The sequence below is a fragment of the Lepidochelys kempii genome, chromosome 7, assembly GCF_965140285.1.
Source record: "Lepidochelys kempii isolate rLepKem1 chromosome 7, rLepKem1.hap1, whole genome shotgun sequence".
In the NCBI taxonomy this organism is placed as follows: domain Eukaryota; kingdom Metazoa; phylum Chordata; order Testudines; family Cheloniidae; genus Lepidochelys; species Lepidochelys kempii.
Window position 1 is genome coordinate 98321664 of NC_136386.1, and position 19213 is coordinate 98340876.

Below are 19213 nucleotides of genomic sequence, written 5' to 3' on the forward strand. Positions count from 1 at the left end.
AACAGATTGTCAGGGACCAGGCAAATCTGAGGGCATGTGCATGTACACACACACTCTCTCTCTCTCTCTCTCTCTCTCTCTCTCTCTCTCTCTCAACTAAAAATATTCTTTAACATTAGTTACAATAATCTTCGCTATTCATACATGGAAGATAAAACACCACTGCATTTAGTTTGACTGTACCTGTATTTTTTGGGTTACTCGGAAAAAAAAAATAAGAGAATTTTTTGAAATCCTGCAATCAACTGCAAAGTTTTTCCTCTATCAGGGTCTTTAGAGAGCAAAGGTCAGAAGACAATTTATTTTCTCTAAATTTCAGTTTAATTTTGTTGTTATTGGAAAGTTCATACTATGCTTTATAATGTTTAGTATAAGCCAAAGTACTAGTTTATTCCACATACAATTAATATTTAAATAAAGATATCAATTGAATATAAAGAACTATATAATTATAATATGTTGGCTTATTACAGAAAACCATCTTCACCTACACCTCAGAGAAGGAAGAAGCATATCAGCAAAGCTGTCTCATGGAAATGAAAGAAAAACTGCACTACTTGACAGATCTCAGTGAATGAAAAACTATGGTTTCAAAGAAGTGCTTTTCATCTGAGTAAGGTCTAGGTGACTGCAGTAAACTTGACTTCCTGCTTTCTGCATAATTTAATTGAAGATACTCATCGACTGCTAACAATTTCAATGTCCTAATCAGGCTTGCCCTGATTGTTACATTTTCCCACTTCCTTTTTTATTTTCTGCAAATGTTGGTGCATCCTGGTACAAACAACTTGCAAAGTCTGCCTCTACGTCTTCAACAGTTACTTACGTTGCTTATTCTTAAAATTGTTCCTATGCATGACTTTCTCAATGTAACAGTATTATGCACTTAGGGCGAGATGACACGTGGCTACGTATAGCTGTGCTGTCACAAGAATGGCCCAGGGAAGAAAGTGGTAATAGAGTTGGCAGTAATCTGTAACAGCCATTTACAGGATGCTGTTTATTCCTCCCTCGGTCCCCCCGCCCCCATTCCCACATTCCCACCTCCCGCTTCCATTGGCTTAGATCATTAACCAACTCTCTCCACTCTCCTATGCTGGAATAAGTCAAGGCCACATGCAGCCTCTCCTCAAAGCACAGAATGAGGATCCAGGAAATCTGTGTAATGGCAACTATATGGCACTTACCCCACTGCACAGGGTTGTAAAGGTAAAGGGCCCTAAATAAAAAGGAAGCCATTTGCAGCGCGCAACATGTTTTATTTGTCCTACAAAACCCGAGATCTATGCTACATATTCTTGAGGGACATCTACCAGCACCTTATCTATTAACTATTTTCACATATTCAGGCATCATATCTATAAATCACTCTTGTAACACTAGATCCCCTTTATACAGCATGTTGCACCTTGCAAACCACTGTACAAACATTAACTAATTCTCATAAGCACCTGTCAAGATTCCTTCCCCACTGTGAACTCTGGGGTACAGATGTGGGGACCTGCATGAAAGACCCCTTAAGCTTATTCTTACCAGCTTAGGTTAAAAACTTCCCCAACGTACAAACTTTGCCTTGGCCTTGAACCCTATGCTGCCACCACCCAGCGTGTTAAACAAAGAACAGGGAAAGAGCCCACTTGGAGACGTCTTCCCCTAAAATATCCCCCCAAGCCCTACACACACCCTTTCCTGGGGAAGGCTTGATAATAATCCTCACCAATTGGTACTAGGTGAACACAGACCCAACCCTTGGATCTTAAGAACGATGAAAAATCAATCAGGTTCTTAAAAGAAGAATTTTAATTAAAGAAAAGGTAAAAGAATCACCTCTATAAAATCAGGATGGTAAACACCTTAAAGGGTAATAAGATTCAAAACATAGAGAATCCCACTAGGCAAAACCTTAAGTTACAAAAAGACACAAAAAACAGGAATATACATTCCCTCCAGCACAGCTTATTTTACAAGCCACTAAACAAAAGAAAATCTACCACATTTTCTAGCTAGATTACTTACTAACTTTACAGGAGTTGTAAGGCTTGAATTCCTGATCTGTTCCCAGCAAAAGCATCACACAGACAGACCAAACCCTATGTCCCCGCCCCCCCCCCCAGATTTGAAAGAATCTTGTCCCCTCATTGGCCATTTTGGGTCAGGTGCCAGCGGGGTTACCTTACCTTCTTAACCCTTTACAGGTGAAAGGATTTTGCCTCTGGCCAGGAGGGATTTTATAGCACTGTATATAGAAAGGTGGTTACCCTTCCCTTTATATTTATGACAGCATCTGTGAGCCAGGTAAGTATTATCTCTATTTTACAGACAGGAAAGTCACAGAGGAGCTGTTCCTTGCCCAAAGTCCTACAACAAGTAATTGGCAGGTTTAGGATTAGAACTTTTATTTCCTGATCCCTAGTCTGATACCAATTCCTCTAGACTACCCTGTCTTTCACGTGCATCATTGTGTGCCAGTCTTCTCTTTAACTGAGAGCACATATCAGATTGGCTAATTATTTTCATGTGCAATGATTCATTTGTTCCTCAGAACAGCAGGCAGTAGTTCATCTGGAAGTAGTGGACACTAAATTCTGCTTGTGAAAGCAATGTCTGGCTCGGTTTCTGTGCACAAAAGAATTACTGCGTATCCAGAAGAATTTGCTTAAGTTGTTAGTGTTCTAATCGATTCTTGGAGTGAATATGTGAACCAAAATCTGCCCCCATGTTAGGAGCTGCAACTCCATTAGCTTCAGAAGAGCTTCACCCACTTACACATGTGTTGTATTTGACCCATTATCTCCTCTGAATAAGATAACCAACTGAAAAGTTTCCAACCTCTGTGTCAGTCTTGCTAATGTACCAACACATTTAGGGCCCCCTACTATCCTAGAACTATGCATGGAATTTGCAGTTACATTAATAACAGGTTCATGTGTAGATCAATAATAGTATATTAGCCTTAAGCACAGGGCATACTCCACCCTTAAAAGGCCACAGACATAAATGCAGTAAGACCCATCCCTAGATTTATTACTACTTAAGTGAAAAAGGGATGTGTAACTGTGTCATTAAAAATGCCTGGCCAAAAATTCCAAGAAGTCTTGGCTGCCTAATTGTAGGTTTCTATAGAATAGTTACAATAGAAAGTCTTATCAATGTGTAATTGCAAATTAGTTGCATTCATTCCAAATTGGAGAAGTGATCTGTCTATTGTATGGCTCATAAGGAAATCTCCATCCCATCTTCTTATTTCCTTGACTGATTACTCTATCAATAAACATTAAATACCCATTAATATCTTGCATTTACATATTGCTTTTCTGGTTGCTTTGTACTGGAATGGCTCCAATCTGTGAAGGCCAATTTTAAAGCTGCTTTGCCAGTTAATATTTAAGCACCTGAACAAATATGTTTTTAATAATGAAAACCAGCATCTGTAGTGGAGAATAATGAACACTGTGTCTACCTTTTAAATGGTTTTCACAATGATACCACTGCTACACCTCTTTTTTTATTTTTTACCAGTAAAAGGAGCAATAGTTCAGAAAACAATTCACCATACGTTTCTAAAACAGGGAAAGTACTGTGAATCTCTTCTCCCACTGGCGAGCATCTACATGCATAAGTAAATCCAGTGATGTCACTGGGACTAGCTTATACGAATAGCTGCTCACTAATGTGTGTAAGGAGGTCACATTCCGGTCCTTGGGTGGAGTTCATCACTAACAGAGATAAACTTAAACCAGCCCCCAGCCCCAAATAATCCTAAACTACAATGTTGTGAAATTCCCATTCAGGTCTGAATTTCACAGGTTGGGTGCATATGTACTTAATTGGTAATTAAGGAAAGAGTAACATGATGTGAAATTATCCTGGGGTAGGAAGCAAGCAGTAGGAATAAATGGCCAATTTGTGTGCAAATAGATTAATAATAGAGAACGTCAAGGCTCAGCAGTAAGAGCGGTGATGTTTGAACTATTTATTGGTGACCTGGAAGAGAGAATGAATAGTAAGGTGTCAAAAGTTGCTGGGAACACAAAATTATGTAGGCCAGTCAGGACTCGGTCCAAATGTAAAACAAAGACTACCAAAAGAAAGTAATTAGGCAACATGTAATTCAGTATTGACTAGTACAAGAGAATATGCATTAGAAAAAAGAAAAGGAGTACTTGTGGCACCTTAGAGACTAACCAGTTTATTTGAGCATAAGCTTTCGTGAGCTACAGCTCACTTCATCGGATGCATTCAGTGGAAAATACAGTGAGGAGATTTATATACACACAGAACATGAAAAAATGGGTGTTATCATACACACTGTAAGGAGAGTGATCACTTAAGGTGAGCTAATACCAGCAGGAGAGCGGTGGGGGGGGCGGCAAGGGAGAAAACTTTTTGTAGTGATAATCAAGTAATCAAATGCTGGGCCATTTCCAGCAGTTAACAAGAACGTCTGAGGAACGGGAGGGGGGGGCGGTGGGGGGGGGGGGAGAAATAAACATGGGGAAATAGTTTTACTTTGTGTAATAACCCATCCACTCCAAGTCTCTATTCAAGCCTAAGTTAATTGCATCCAGTTTGCAAATTAATTCCAATTCAGCAGTCTCTCATTGGAGTCTGTTTTTGAAGTCTTTTTGTTGTAATACTGCTACTTTTAGGTCTGTAATTGAGACGACAGCACCTCCTCAGCCGTGCAGAACACAATGCCATCCACAGCCTCAGAAACAACTTGGACATCATAATCAAAAAGGCTGACAAAGGAAGTGCTGTCGTCAATACTACAATACCCACCTGCTGAAGTGAAGAAACAAATTGACAGAGCCAGAAGAGTACCCAGAAGTCACCTACAGGACAGGCCCAACAAACCAAATAACAGAACGCCACTAGCCATCACCTTCAGCCCCCAACTAAAACCTCTCCAACGCATCATCAAGGATCTACAACCTATCCTGAAGGATGACCCATCACTCTCACAAATCTTGGGAGACAGGCCAGTCCTTGCCTACAGACAACCCCCCAACCTGAAGCAAATACTCACCAGTAACCACACACCACACAACAGAACCACTAACCCAGGAACCTATCCTTGCAAGAATGCCCGTTGCCAACTGTGTCCACATACCTATTCAGGGAACACCATCATAGGGCCTAATCACATCAGCCACACTATCAGAGGCTCGTGCAAATGCACATCCACCAATGTGATATATGCCATCATGTGCCAGCAATGCCCCTTTGCCATGTACGTTGGTGAAACTGGACAGTCTCTATATAAAAGAATAAAATGGACACAAATCAGACGTCAAGAATTATAACATTCAAAAACCAGTTGGAGAACACTTCAATCTCTCTGGTCACTTGATTACAGACCTAAAAGTAGCAGTATTACAACAAAAAGACTTCAAAAACAGACTCCAATGAGAGACTGCTGAATTGGAATTAATTTGCAAACTGGATGCAATTAACTTAGGCTTGAATAGAGACTGGGAGTGGATGTGTCATTACACAAAGAAAAACTATTTCCCCATGTTTATTTCTCCCCCCCACCCCACCGCCCCCCCCCCCCCGTTCCTCAGACGTTCTTGTTAACTGCTGGAAATGGCCCACCTTGATTACCACTACAAAAGGTTTTCTCCCCCGCCCCACCCCCCGCTCTCCTGCTAGTATTAGCTCATCTTAAGTGATCACTCTCCTTACAGTGTGTATGATAATACCCATTTTTTCATGTTCTGTGTGTATATAAATCTCCTCATTGTACCTTCCACTGAATGCATCTGATGAAGTGAGCTGTAGCTCACGAAAGCTTATGCTCAAATAAATTGGTTAGTCTCTAGGGTGCCACAAGTACTCCTTTTCTTTTTGCGAATACAGACTAACACGGCTGCTACTCTGAAACCTATGCATTAGAAGGCACAATTTGACTAGTCCAAAACCTTTGTGTGAAGGGTATCTGTAAACTTGTGGGAAAGAGCAAGTCATCGTTGTGAACATCTGTTGGATATGCAGCCAAACAGGTGCATAAGATGTTAAGCTGTATTGAGCAGGAGAGAGGAAACGAGAAGAAAAACATTATAATACCACAGTAAAATAAATGGTATACACTCAATATGAATATTGCATGCTTCTGAAAGAACTATAGTATAAATATAACAATGGGATGGAAAAAAAATTAGGGGATGGTGATAGAGAGATGAAAAAAGATGGATGACACAGGTATATAAATTAATAATTGATGTACAGAAGGTCAACAGAATGTTCCCATTTACAAGACCAAGGAGCAATCTAATGACGCTAAAAGACTACACATTTTAAAAAGAGAAAAGAAAATTTAAAATGAAATGCATAATTAACCTAGAGATATCAATCCTTGTGCTTTAGGGTATAAACTAATCACTAACAGCAGGCTAGAATTAAATCCCTTCTTTACCCATTCCCACTCTCCCTCTGCCCCCAAAATAAATAATCTGGGAAAGTACTTCACAACAAGATGTATTACTGAAGTTTTACTCCTCCTTATGCAGCATTTGCTGCCTTAAGAGAATATGTGCTAGATTAATTAGACCATTGCAGATGGTCTGATTTGGTATGGCAATTCATGCAGCATGTCATATTCTTTTTGATGATAAAATATATGCCACTTCCAATCAACCAAGGTGGAAGTGGACAGAAAAAGAGAGAAAAAAGGATCATGTGCATGTGATTTTGCCTTTCCAGATCTATTTCCTCTTCCAATACATATAATTGTTGCTCATTTCCCCCTTTGCTGATGTTTATTTCCTCTTCACCCATCCACTTCACGCTTTATAGTTTTTCCTATCCTCCTCCTCCTGCTGCTATGACATGGGGGAAGAATTTGGCTCAACATATTCACTCCAAGAATAGATTAGAACCCTCACAATTCCAGCAAAACCCTTCCTTATATGCAGTTATTTTGTGCACTGAAATCACAGCTATGAAACTCTAGAGATCAATACCATGAGTCTGAATCACCTGCTTAATGTTCCTAATTTTGATTTAACAAAACACTAAAACTGACAAGCCAACTGGCTACACCAGGCTGTGGGAGAAATATTCTGCAAATCTGTGGCCATGTTTTGACTTCTGGTTTGTTTAACTTTTAAATCAGCTTTTTCAAAATATATTTCCTACAACCTAACAGTCTTCGTTCAGCGTTTTAAGCAACCTTTAGAGTCTTCACATTTCACTTTGTTCCCTTCAATAGCTGCCTTTGTTATGACACCTACCCATGTAGCCTCTCCTGTTTACAGACTCTATGCCATTTCTACTATGAAAGAGGAAGTATTTCCTCTTTGACAAAGATCTAGGGTTGCTAGATGTCCAATTTTCGACAGGAACGTTAAAAGTTTGGTCGGCGGCACAGTGCGGCTAAGGCAGGCTCTCTGCCTGCCATGGTTCCACGTGACTCCTGGAAGTAGAAGCATGTCCCTCCTCTGACTCCTACACATAAGGGCAGCCAGGGGGCTCCACATGCTGCCCCCGCCCCAAGCACCTCTGGAGCCTCCATTGGCCAAGAATCACAGGCAATGGGAGCTGCGGGGGAGGTGCCTGCGGACGGGGCAGCACGCAGAGGCACCTGACCATGCCTCTGCTTAGGATCCAGAGGGGGGACATGTCGCTGCTTCTGGGAGCTGCTCAAGGTAAGGGCCACCCGGAGCCTGCAACCCTGACCCCCTCCTGCCCTCTGAACCCCTTGGTTCCAGCCCAGAACACCCTTCTGCACCCCAAAACCCTCAACCCTAGCCCCACCCCAGAGCCCGCATTCCCAGCCAGAGCCCTCACCACCCCCCGCACCCCAACCCCCTACCCCAGCCCTGATCCCCCTCCCACCCTCTGAACCCCTCAGTCCCAGCCTGGAGCACCCTCATACACCCCAAATCCCTCATCCCCAGATGCACTCCAGAGTCTGCACCCCCAGTCAGAGCGCTCACACACACACCTGCACTCCAACCCCCTGCCCCAGCCTGGAGCCCCCTACTATACTCTGAACCCCTCAGCCCCAGCCCAGAGCCCCCTCCTGCACCCCAAATCCCTCATCCCTGCCCCCACACCAGAGGCCACACCCCCATCCAGAGCCCTCACCCCCTCCTGCATCCCAACCCACTGCCTCAGCCCGCAGCCCCCTCCTGCACCCTGAACTCCTCATTTCTGGCCCCACCCTGGACCCTGCACCCCCATCCAGAGCTCTCACGCCCTCCCACACCCCAAACCCTTGCCCCAGTCCAGTGAGAATGAGTGAGTGAGGCTGGGAAGAGTGAGCGACAGAGGGAGCGGGGATGGAGTGAGCGGGGGTGGGGGCTTGGAAAAGGGGCAGGGCAAGGGCAGGGTCTCAGAGGAGGGGCAGGGCAAGGGTGTTCTGTTTTGTGCAATTAGAAAGTTGGCAACCCTACAAAGATCTCAAATTGGTATGGCTATTGATCATTCCACTGTGCTTTGCTCTCCTGTTCCATAACAAGGAACTGAAATATTACATTCTGCTCTACTTCTTTAAAGATACCGGACCTGATTCTCCACTGCACTGCTCCTTGTGCAGTCACTTACAGCACTGCAAATGGAGTGCAAAGTGGGAGTAAAGTGCTACCATTCTGATTGGTAAACCCACTTTGCACTGGTGTAAATTAGTTCACAAGGTGCAGGACATCAGATAAGCAGGCCCACTGCTCCCATCAGTGACAGGAATAGTCAGCACACAGCCTGAGGCAGCATTATGTCTAGATGCTATCCTAACACTATACCGTTTCTGTGGGTCCAATTTCAATCACAACAAGCAGCAAAGCTGAAAGCACCTATTTTAGTTGTTGCTGTAGCTGGCTCCCAAGTGTTGTCAAGTGCAAACCAATAGTAAATAATTGATCAGAAAGAAAGCCTTGCTTTGAATGTACATTACATATATCCTTTGCATGTCAGGAACACTATATTCTAGGGATCAATGTGCTGTTGGCAACAGAATTTTCACAATCATTTTTGGCCTTTTCCATTTTATGTTGAAGATAAGACATTTCAAAATCTAAACTCTAAAGATGGCAAGAGGCCCTGCTGCTGTGAACTGAAGTAACAGCATTAAAGCAAGGCAAATATCTGAATTTTCAAATATAGCTCAGGCACCTCCTTTAAAATACCTGAGCTTTCCTTCCCCTCTCATCCCCATTAGTGTAGGCTTTGACTACTGACCAAAGGAAAGTTCTAAAACGTTTGTTGTTTGTGGTTTCTGTCATGAGCGATGAGCGTATCCCAGGTTTGGGGAGGCTAGCCCCCCAACCCCTCCCCTGCCGCCATAGGACTCCCCCTTCCATGCCCACCGGAGCCCAGCCCCCACTGTGACCACTGGCCCCTGCCCCAGACAGCCAGGCAAGCACCCTCCACCCCCAGAGAGCGCAGCCCAAGCCCCCTCCCTGCCCCTGGCCCTAGAGTACTGGAGAGCTGGGCAGCATGGCCCCAGCCTCCCTGGGCCACACCGCATGGCCCGCCCCCCCATCCACCTCGCCCCTGAAGGCGCCCCCCAGCCAGAGTGACCCCAGCCCCAGCCTTGGGCAGGCAGCGCAGCCGGAGCGGCCACAGTGCCGGGAGGACAGGCAGCATGGTGTGGCCCTGGGGGTGCACTGAGGCCCACAGTCTGCCTGCCCCAGCCTCTGGCACAAAGGAAACAGCAGGCAAGATGGGACCTAGGGGTGGAGCATGGGTGGGGAGACGTCAGACTGTTTGAGAAGGCAAACAAAGCCTTCCTGTGCCTACGATACCTGCTGGCCATGGTTTCAGAATGTCACCGAATCTCTGTCTTTGTAGTTCATAATTTCCTCTTTAACTCAATGATGTTTACCAAGAAAATAACTGTGGAGGTTGCAAGGCGATTTTCTTTCATAATAGTAATTTGTAAGGCCCAATCTCAATTGTCATGTTGAACCCTGATTTCTCCACTATCATTGGTCACAGATTTTTCTTTTAAAAACATAGCACTCTCCTATAAGGAAATAAGTCAGAGTGTTAGGTTCACCTTGGCGACATAGCTGGGTATTCACTTTCCTTTTCTATCAGGACTATCATTGTTTGCTTTTTTTTTTTTTAAACTCCTACTTCCCCTCTTCACTGAACATTCATCACAGACTTCCCAGCATGGATGGGTACAGATAATTGGCCCCTTCCATCTCAAGTTAATATTAGCCTGTGGTCCTGCTTCTAGGTAATATTCAACTACGATATGTTCTATAATAGTATTCTGGAGTCCACCCACACTAAAATGAAAAGACATTTCTGTGACGGTCCTTACCTCTACTGATGTCTCACATCACTCCCAGATTTGCATCATTTAAAGAGTAGGGTCTAGAGATAACATGCCACTATTTTAGATTATCCAATAGCAAAATCATATATTTTTAAGATTCATTAGAGTGTCTTCATACATATTATTATTAATCTGTATCACAACTGCCCCTTAAGTCCCTGCTGAGATTGAGGCCTCATTGTGCTACACACTTTTCAAATACATAGTAAGAACAATCCCTACACTGAAGAGTTTACAATCTAAGGTCCAAATTCAGGTCAGAATCCCTATTCAGGACAGCATTTAAGCATGTGCTTAACTTTAAAAGGCTTAAGTTCCCTTGAAATAATCAAGTTCTTAAGTGTTGTGCTGAAAAGGGATGATCTTAAGTGGGCCTGATTCTCATTTACATGATAGGTGCTTTCCACCACTTTGGCAGTGCAAAGCGGTATTAATATGTGTAACCCTTCTGCCCGGTGAAGCCAGCAGCAACTAGAGCTGGGTTCACGTGCCCGACCCTTATCTGCACCCCACTTGCAGTTGCTGTCTTTGGTCAGAGCAGACCTGGAGTTCAGAGGTGCATCTGCAGAGTTCACTTCCCAACCTGGGTGGAGGGGGCGGTAAAGAGGCACCTTACTTGTTCCGCTGCTCAAGCACTCACTCATCGTTCCCCTCTGCGAGGCTCTGCTCTGGCCCTCTCCGCCAGCTGCCCTGCTGGCTGCATGGTGCGCATCTCCGCCTCACCAGCCACTCATTCGCCAGCCAACTGTTAGTCACCTTCTGCTGCCACCTGCCTCTCTGCCATGACCTCTGCACATCAGTCTCTTGGTAATTTTCAGCTCTTTGCAGGCTGGGCAGAAACACAGCCCCATCTCAAGTGATTTCTAGGTCTTAGCAGGCAGGGCAGAAACACAGTCCTACCGCAACATGGTTTCTGCTCTGATTGAGCATTTAAAAATAACAAAGAGTCTCCTAATGAAGCCTATTTAGCTCTTTGAACACTGGGGAGGAACGGGTTTAACCAGTCCAGGGAGGACCCTTGGGGAGGGATCGCAGTCTGGCATTCCAGCTCCACCTTAACGAGGTTCTTTCAACTGAAAGTCCTGCTTTCCTGTATTCCTACAATAATTACAAGATTGGTAACTGTATTTCACTACCCTTTCATCAGTACTTAAGTGATTTGTAACCCAACACCAGCCAAAGTTGATTACTTTGACACTGCTCTATCTGCTGAATATCTAAGCAGGGCAGGAGCAAACTGTATTTACATAAAAAGAAAAGGAGTACTTGTGGCACCTTAGAGACTAACCAATTTATTTGAGCATAAGCTTTCGTGAGCTACAGCTCACTTCATCGGATGCATACTGTGGAAAGTGTAGAAGATCTTTTTATATACACATAAAGCATGAAAAAATACCTCCTCCCACCCCACTCTCCTGCTGGTAATAGCTTATCTAAAGTGATCACTCTCCTTACAATGTGTATGATAATCAAGTTGGGCCATTTCCAGCACAAATCCAGGTTTTCTCACCCCCCCCCCCACACACACACAAACCCACTCTCCTGCTGGTAATAGCTTATCTAAAGTGACCACTCTCCTTACAATGTGTATGATAATCAGGGTGGGCCATTTCCAGCACAAATCCAGGGTATAACAAGAACGTCTGAAGGGGGGGGTAGGAAAAAACAAGGGGAAATAGGTTACCTTGCATAATGACTTAGCCACTCCCAGTCTCTATTCAAGCCTAAGTTAATTGTATCCAATTTGCAAATGAATTCCAATTCAACAGTTTCTCACTGGAGTCTGGATTTGAAGTTTTTTTGTTGTAATATAGCAACTTTCATGTCTGTAATCGTGTGACCAGAGAGATTGAAGTGTTCTCCGACTGGTTTATGAATGTTATAATTCTTGACATCTGATTTGTGTCCATTTATTCTTTTACGTAGAGACTGTCCAGTTTCACCAATGTACATGGCAGTGGGGCGTTGCTGGCACATGATGGCATATATCACATTGGTGGATGTGCAGGTGAACGAGCCTCTAATAGTGTGGCTGATGTTATTAGGCCCTGTGATTGTGTCCCCTGAATAGATATGTGGGCACAGTTGGCAACAGGCTTTCTTGCAAGGATAGGTTCCTGGATTAGTGGTTCTGTTGTGTGGTATGTGGTTGCTGGTGAGTATTTGCTTCAGGTTGGGGGGCTGTCTGTAGGCAATGACTGGCCTGTCTCCCAAGATTTGTGAGAGTGTTGGGTCATCCTTCAGGATAGGTTGTAGACCCTTAATAACGCGTTGGAGGGGTTTTAGTTGGGGGCTGAAGGTGACGGCTAGTGGCGTTCTGTTATTTTCTTTGTTAGGCCTGTCCTGTAGTAGGTGACTTCTGGGAACTCTTCTGGCTCTATCAATCTGTTTCTTCACTTCTGCAGGTGGGTATTGTAGTTGTAAGAATGCTTGATAGAGATCTTGTAGGTGTTTGTCTCTGTCTGAGGGGTTGGAGCAAATGCGGTTGTATCGCAGAGCTTGGCTGTAGACGATGGATCGTGTGGTGTGGTCAGGGTGAAAGCTGGAGGCATGTAGGTAGGAATAGCGGTCAGTAGGTTTCCGGTATAAGGTGGTGTTTATGTGACCATCGTTTATTAGCACTGTAGTGTCCAGGAAGTGGATCTCTTCTGTGGACTGGACCAGGCTGAAGTTGGTGGTGGGATGGAAATTGTTGAAATCATGGTGGAATTGCTCAAGGGCTTCTTTTCCATGGGTCCAGATGATGAAGATGTCATCAATATAGCGCAAGTAGAGTAGGGGCGTTAGGGGACGAGAGCTGAGGAAGCGTTGTTCTAAGTCAGCCATAAAAATGTTTGCATACTGTGGGGCCATGCGGGTACCCATAGCAGTGCCGCTGATCTGAAGGTATACATTGTCCCCAAATGTAAAATAGTTATGGGTAAGGACAAAGTCACAAAGTTCAGCCACCAGGTTAGCCGTGACATTATCGGGGATACTGTTCCTGACGGCTTGTAGTCCATCTTTGTGTGGAATGTTGGTGTAGAGGGCTTCTACATCCATTGTGGCCAGGATGGTGTTATCAGGAAGATCACCAATGGATTGTTGTTTCTTCAGGAAGTCAGTGGTGTCTCGAAGATAGCTGGGAGTGCTGGTAGCGTAGGGCCTGAGGAGGGATTCTACATAGCCAGACAATCCTGCTGTCAGGATGCCAATGCCTGAGATGATGGGGCGCCCAGGATTTCCAGGTTTATGGATCTTGGGTAGTAGACAGAATATCCCAGGTCGGGGTTCCAGGGGTGTGTCTGTGCAGATTTGATCTTGTGCTTTTTCAGGGAGTTTCTTGAGCAAATGCTGTAGTTTCATGCTTTGTGTGTATATAAAAAGATCTTCTACACTTTCCACAGTATGCATCCGATGAAGTGAGCTGTAGTTCACGAAAGCTTATGCTCAAATAAATTGGTTAGTCTCTAAAGTGCCACAAGTACTCCTTTTCTTTTTGCAAATACAGACTAACACGGCTGTTACTCTGAAACCTCTATTTACATAAACGCACCCCAAGTCTCTTCCCCTCCCAGCTCGCTGTCAGGGAAGCATTCGTTCAGATCGTGCTTACTCATGAATTCAAATGTAATGTATACCAATATTAAAGGCCTTTTACACTGACAGACTGATGTAAAACATCTGTAGTGGCCCAAGCACGTACTTAAGTGTTTTCCTGAATCAGAGCCCAGGGTGAAAGAAAGGAAATATTATCCCCATTTGTAAAATGGGGCTTTGAAGCACAGAGTGACAGAGAAATTCTGTGGCAGAGCCAGGAATTGAACTAGATATCTTGGGTCCAAGTCCAGTCCCTTCCTCTCTTTGGCATTACAGACCGTATGACTTGTTTTTTCATGGCATCACTAGTTAATGAAATCACCGTGTTTAGAGCAAAGTTAGTGCAGTTTTACCTCCCTCCCCCTTTTATTTTAAATGGTTATTTCTCTGTTCTGTTCTTCGTGGCTTCTTCTTTTTATTCTCTAAATATCTAGGAAATTAAATGTAAAAAATCCCTGTGTTCATTAATATTATACAGTGAACTAAATCACAAAAGCCAGGACATGCAAAAGGTTTGAAAAGCAATGTTAACTTAGCCTCTTCGCAGGTATGCAGTATTTCCTATTCCTGTTTTTTTAGTAACTGAAAGTTCACATATTACTGTGGTTTTCATTAAGGACTTAATTCTGCTTCTATTTGAGTCAATGACAAAACTCCTACTGATTTAAGTGCATATCATAAAACGCATAGAATGTGCAACACATATTGAATAAACTACACAGGGATTACCATTGCAACCTTAAGGACCTTCTGAGTTCATCTTACCCGCCTAACACTTAATTACTGCACATCCAACACAGTGTAGGCAGGGCTGGCAGTGCTGACTCTTCTTAAGGTTGCCCGATACGTCCCATTATAAGATCTATTTTCAATTGCTTATAACTTTGCCAAATTTTAACAGTTTGGGCTGAATTCCTTCCACCTTGGCAGTCTGCCGCAAGTTGAATCTTTTAAAAAATTCCAGTCTAAACATTTCAGCCATTTCTAAGAACAAGGGTAGAGAAAAATATGTTGCTTTGCCCATGTTAAAAATTCTGACAACCTTTTATTTGAACAATTCTAGCAACCCCCTTCACTTGGAGTAGAGACTTCAAATTTGGCAGAGTTAGCCTTTGTTTCAGGAATGCACGTTTTGTCATTCCTGTGAAAATCCACCCAGATTTGGCCAATTTGAAAACAATTACAGTTCACATATGCTCAGTAGAGACTTGTTTGATTTTAGCAGCTAAAATCTCGGAAGATTCAATCCTTACTGAGCATGCTCCATCCCCTCACAGCTTTCAAGCTGACTGGACTGTACATACATGATTTCCACAGGGTAACTGACTATGCTCCAGCCCCAGCCTATAGGGGCCAAGCCAGACCTTCACTGTAATGGCTGCTCCAGGCCAGGATGGGGCCAAGCACTAGAACTGAGAGCAGGGATCCTGTCTCTCTTGTGGTCTCAATGACACCCCCCCACCCTTTGCTGGCAGCAAGGAGGAGAAAGCCATCTGATTTGAATGAAGAGGAAACAAAAGACAGACCAAAGGAGAGGGAAAACAGTAAATTGGGACAAGAAGTCCAATGGTACTAGAACAGGAGGGTGAGAGAGAAACTGGGACTGGCTGGGCAAGGAAATCAGAACAGGCACCCAGGGTTGGGGAGGAAGGGAAGGGAAGCTGGCACTGGGCAGAAGGGGATCAGGGACCCTGTGGATGGAGGAGGGGAAGGATCCAGCTGGCCAGAGATGAGATCACACAAAGGAGGAGACTGGGATTAGGAACAATATGGAGGAAGCAGGGACAAGGAGGAGGGAGAGAGGTTTGACAAGGAGTTTTGTATGGAGGGAAAACTGGGGCTACCTGGGCAAAGATACTGGGATAAAGAGCTTTGGAGAGGTGTGTGGGAGACTGGTACTGGGGAGAGAGTGTAAAACAGAGAGGGAACAAAGACAGGTCACAAGAGGAGCTGAGAGGAGGGAACTGGGAGAGCTGGCAAGGAGACTAGGACTGGGTGTGGGGAGAAGAAAGACTGGCAGTGGGAAGGGGAAGATTGGGACTACACAGTGAGCCAGATAGGTAGACTAGGACTAGCTGGGCAAGAATATTGGGACTGGGATGAGAGCCTCAGAAATGGAGACCAGGACCGAGTAGACAAGGTGAAGGGAACTGGGATAAGGAGCTAGGAGAGGGAAAGAGACATGCTATGGAGACCGGTTGGAGAGGCCAGGGCAGAATGGCTCAAGCTTGGGGGAAATGGTCAGAAGAGTCTATGTCCACTACAGCACACTCCCTTCCAGAGCCTGGAAAGGAACCCAAGATTCCTGAGACATACTCCTCTGCTGTCAGCAAATATCTATGAAATCCAATCTCAAAATATGCCCCCCCTTCCTCTCTAGTGCAGGTCCACACTGAGGATGACAACCTATTACTATCAAAGTGATCCTGTTATCTCAAGTCGCAGCTCTATGCAGAGGATCTAGAGGTTCCAACCCTGCTGATGACCTGTGTGATGTCAGCATGACAACACCTGAGGGGATTGTCTGTTAATTCAGTTTGCTTTTTTAAAACTTCAAGAAATTACACACCAAAAACCCCCCAGAGAAACCTACTGTGCAAACTTAATTCTGGCATTTCCTAACTTTCTTTTAACAAAGTTTGAACATTATTAAGGTTGCAAAAGACACGTCATCACCATTTAAAAGGTTGGCATTTATCTTTTAAAAGTATTCACCATGACAAATATTTCTTCTCTATATATAACAGAGTAGAGCTGCAGATCGACAAATGCTAGTTAATTTCAAATGGTAACGGTGACATTTTAATTGTGATCAATAGGTGCTTGTACATTCTGGATATGTTTAGACGGGAATAAAAAATCCACGGCTGGCTCTGGTCAGCTGACTTGGGCTGAAGGAGCTCGGGCTCTGAGGCTGAAAAATCTGATGTCTGAGCTTAGGCTGGAGTCTGCACTCTGGGACCCTGCAAGGGTGAAAGGTCCCAGAGCTTAGGCTACACCCATGCTCAGATGTCTACACAGAGATTTTTAGCTTCACAGCCCAACCCTCACAAGCCCAAGTCAGCTGACCTGGGCCAACTATGGCTGTGCCATCGGCTTTTATCCCTGTGTAGACATACTCTGAATGTGTACAATTTCCTTACAGTAAGTAACTTAAACATGCCCTCTACTGAGTAATTTAACTCCCTCCTCCCATCTTTATACTCTGCTGGTTGAATGTTTGGTTCCTGAATTTATTACTCAAATGGATCCAAAAATACTGTTAACAAGCCTGTTCTTTGGATTTCAAACCCCATTCTGCAGGCTTAAGGAGATGGACAAGCTTCAGATAAGACAGGTCGAATGCTTGTCTGAACTGCTACAGCATAACTTCAAGCACAAATATAGCTACTGCACCTGCAGATCCTGAAAAGCAAACAAAACCTGCTCCAAAGGCTGGAGAAACCCCTAGGACAACTAGATTTAAACAGACACTTGTAGAGTTAAGGAAAGCATGGAGAGATCACAGAACACTGAGGAAGTCAATTGTAAACCAAGAGCAAAACACAGGCATAGATTAGACAGTTCCTGTGGTACTAGCAAATTCCACCACTGGGGAAGCTATCCACCTGACCCTTCAGTCTGGTTACTAGATCTGGTAAGAAAAACATGTTTCCATTAACTATGTCTTCTGTGAACATTTTTGTTTTGAAGGAAATTTTCTGATCAGTTCCTCTAATTACCCAGTCTGCCCAGCTGGCAAAGTACCCATTTTCAATCTGCAGCTGCCTCTTTGAAAGGTTTTCCATCTTTAGAGAACCATATTATTTTGTACCAAGTCTCTAACTTATATATCAATCAATGGCTAGAATGGTACAGTATAAAATGAGCACAAATAAAACAGTGTTCAGTGTACCCAGGATCAGGTTTAGTAGCAATTTAATTTTTGATATTTCTGGTGGTAGCACTATATTCTGCCTTAGCAGAGGCATGAAGTCCATAGGTATGTTTATACTCCATTTAGACACCACGGCTGTCCCATGCCAGCTGACTGGAAGGGTTACCTAGGGAGGTGGTGGAATCTCCATCCTTAAAGGTTTTTAAGGCCCGGCTTGACAAAGCCCTGGCTGGGATGATTTAGTTGGGGTTGCTCCTGCTTTGAGCATGGGGTTGGACTAGATGACGTCTTGAGGTCTCTTCCAACCCTAATCTTCTATGATTCTATGACGGGCTCGTGGGGCTCAGGCTGCGGGGCTGTTTGTGGTGTAGACGTTCCAGCAGCTGCAGCCCAAGCTCTGGGACCCTGTCACCTTGCGAGGCCTACAGCCCAGGCTCCAGCCTGAGCCCGGTCATCTCCACTACCATTAAATAGCCCCATAGCCTGAGCCCCGCAAGCCAGCTGGCACAGGCTAGCAACAGGTTTTTAATAGCAGTGTAGACATACCCTAGGAGCCAGCTACCGTGATTCAAATATTCCCCCCTACATTTGCCTTAGAAGGGCTGTGCATTCCAAAGCTCTGTAATACATGAAAATCAATGTGAAGTTATACAGACTGAATTAACCTTATAATATTATTTGACAACCAGTTTGACAATAAGGTTTTAAAGAAAATCTTATTAAGACAAAAGTAAGCTAATCCATCAAAAAATTGCAGAATAAAGCTTTCCTCACCTTTGCTTTAATTCCAGAACATAAGTATTTCCTTTCTTGTCTAAACTCCAGCTATTGCACTTCAGCTCCGAAGGGTCTATGACTCAGCAAAGAGATCAGCTTTTATTTTTCAGATGGAACTTACCAAACTGTCACTACATCAAGGGGAGGATCTCTTTCCATGATCCATTTCTCTGCTGTCCTCTGAGACATCTTCACTAAATCCAACCAGTCCAGTTACATTATGACAACTGAGAAGAGTTTCTTTCAGAAAAATAAAATATAAGCCTGTTTGGAAAGAATATTGGCTAAGAAATAATATTTTTCTAACATGTATCTGCACTGTATCTAAAGAAAAGGTAGAGTCTTATAACTCCAAGGGAAAACTATAGTCGAAGGAGTTATGCTGCAAATTCAGACAGCTCTGGATTTGTGTTTGTGATACAGTTAAAGCCAAATAAAAATACTGGCCTAAATTCTCTCTTGCACCAAGATACCCTCAAAGCGTGGGGAAGAGGCATGATGTAGTTAGAGAACCAGTTAGCTGACTATGCTCCTGACACTGGCTCATGCTGAAAACTTTCCCTAAGGGGATCTATGCGAGCTGGTGACTGCCAGATCCACACCACGCTCCGACCACGCCCTCCCCACCCCATCCCACCAAGGCTGGATGTAGAGTGGCACAGGAGCTGGGTACTCCAGCTGAGAACTTCCCC

At 44.0% G+C, this 19213-nt stretch overlaps 1 protein-coding gene across 25 annotated transcripts in view; it reads right to left on the reverse strand.

Moving 5' to 3' along the window:
* The window catches only part of JAKMIP3 (Janus kinase and microtubule interacting protein 3), a 176715-nt gene that overhangs the window by 137971 nt on the left and 19531 nt on the right, over window positions 1-19213 (reverse strand). Inside the window, exon 1 of one of the 25 annotated variants that reach the window (XM_073353985.2) lies at window positions 18519-18583. The exons of the other annotated variants lie outside the window; for them this stretch is intronic. The gene's annotated coding sequence lies outside the window, so the exon portion shown is untranslated. Of the gene's footprint in view, window positions 1-18518; window positions 18584-19213 lie in introns of those variants that run through there. 25 annotated transcript variants of the gene reach the window in all.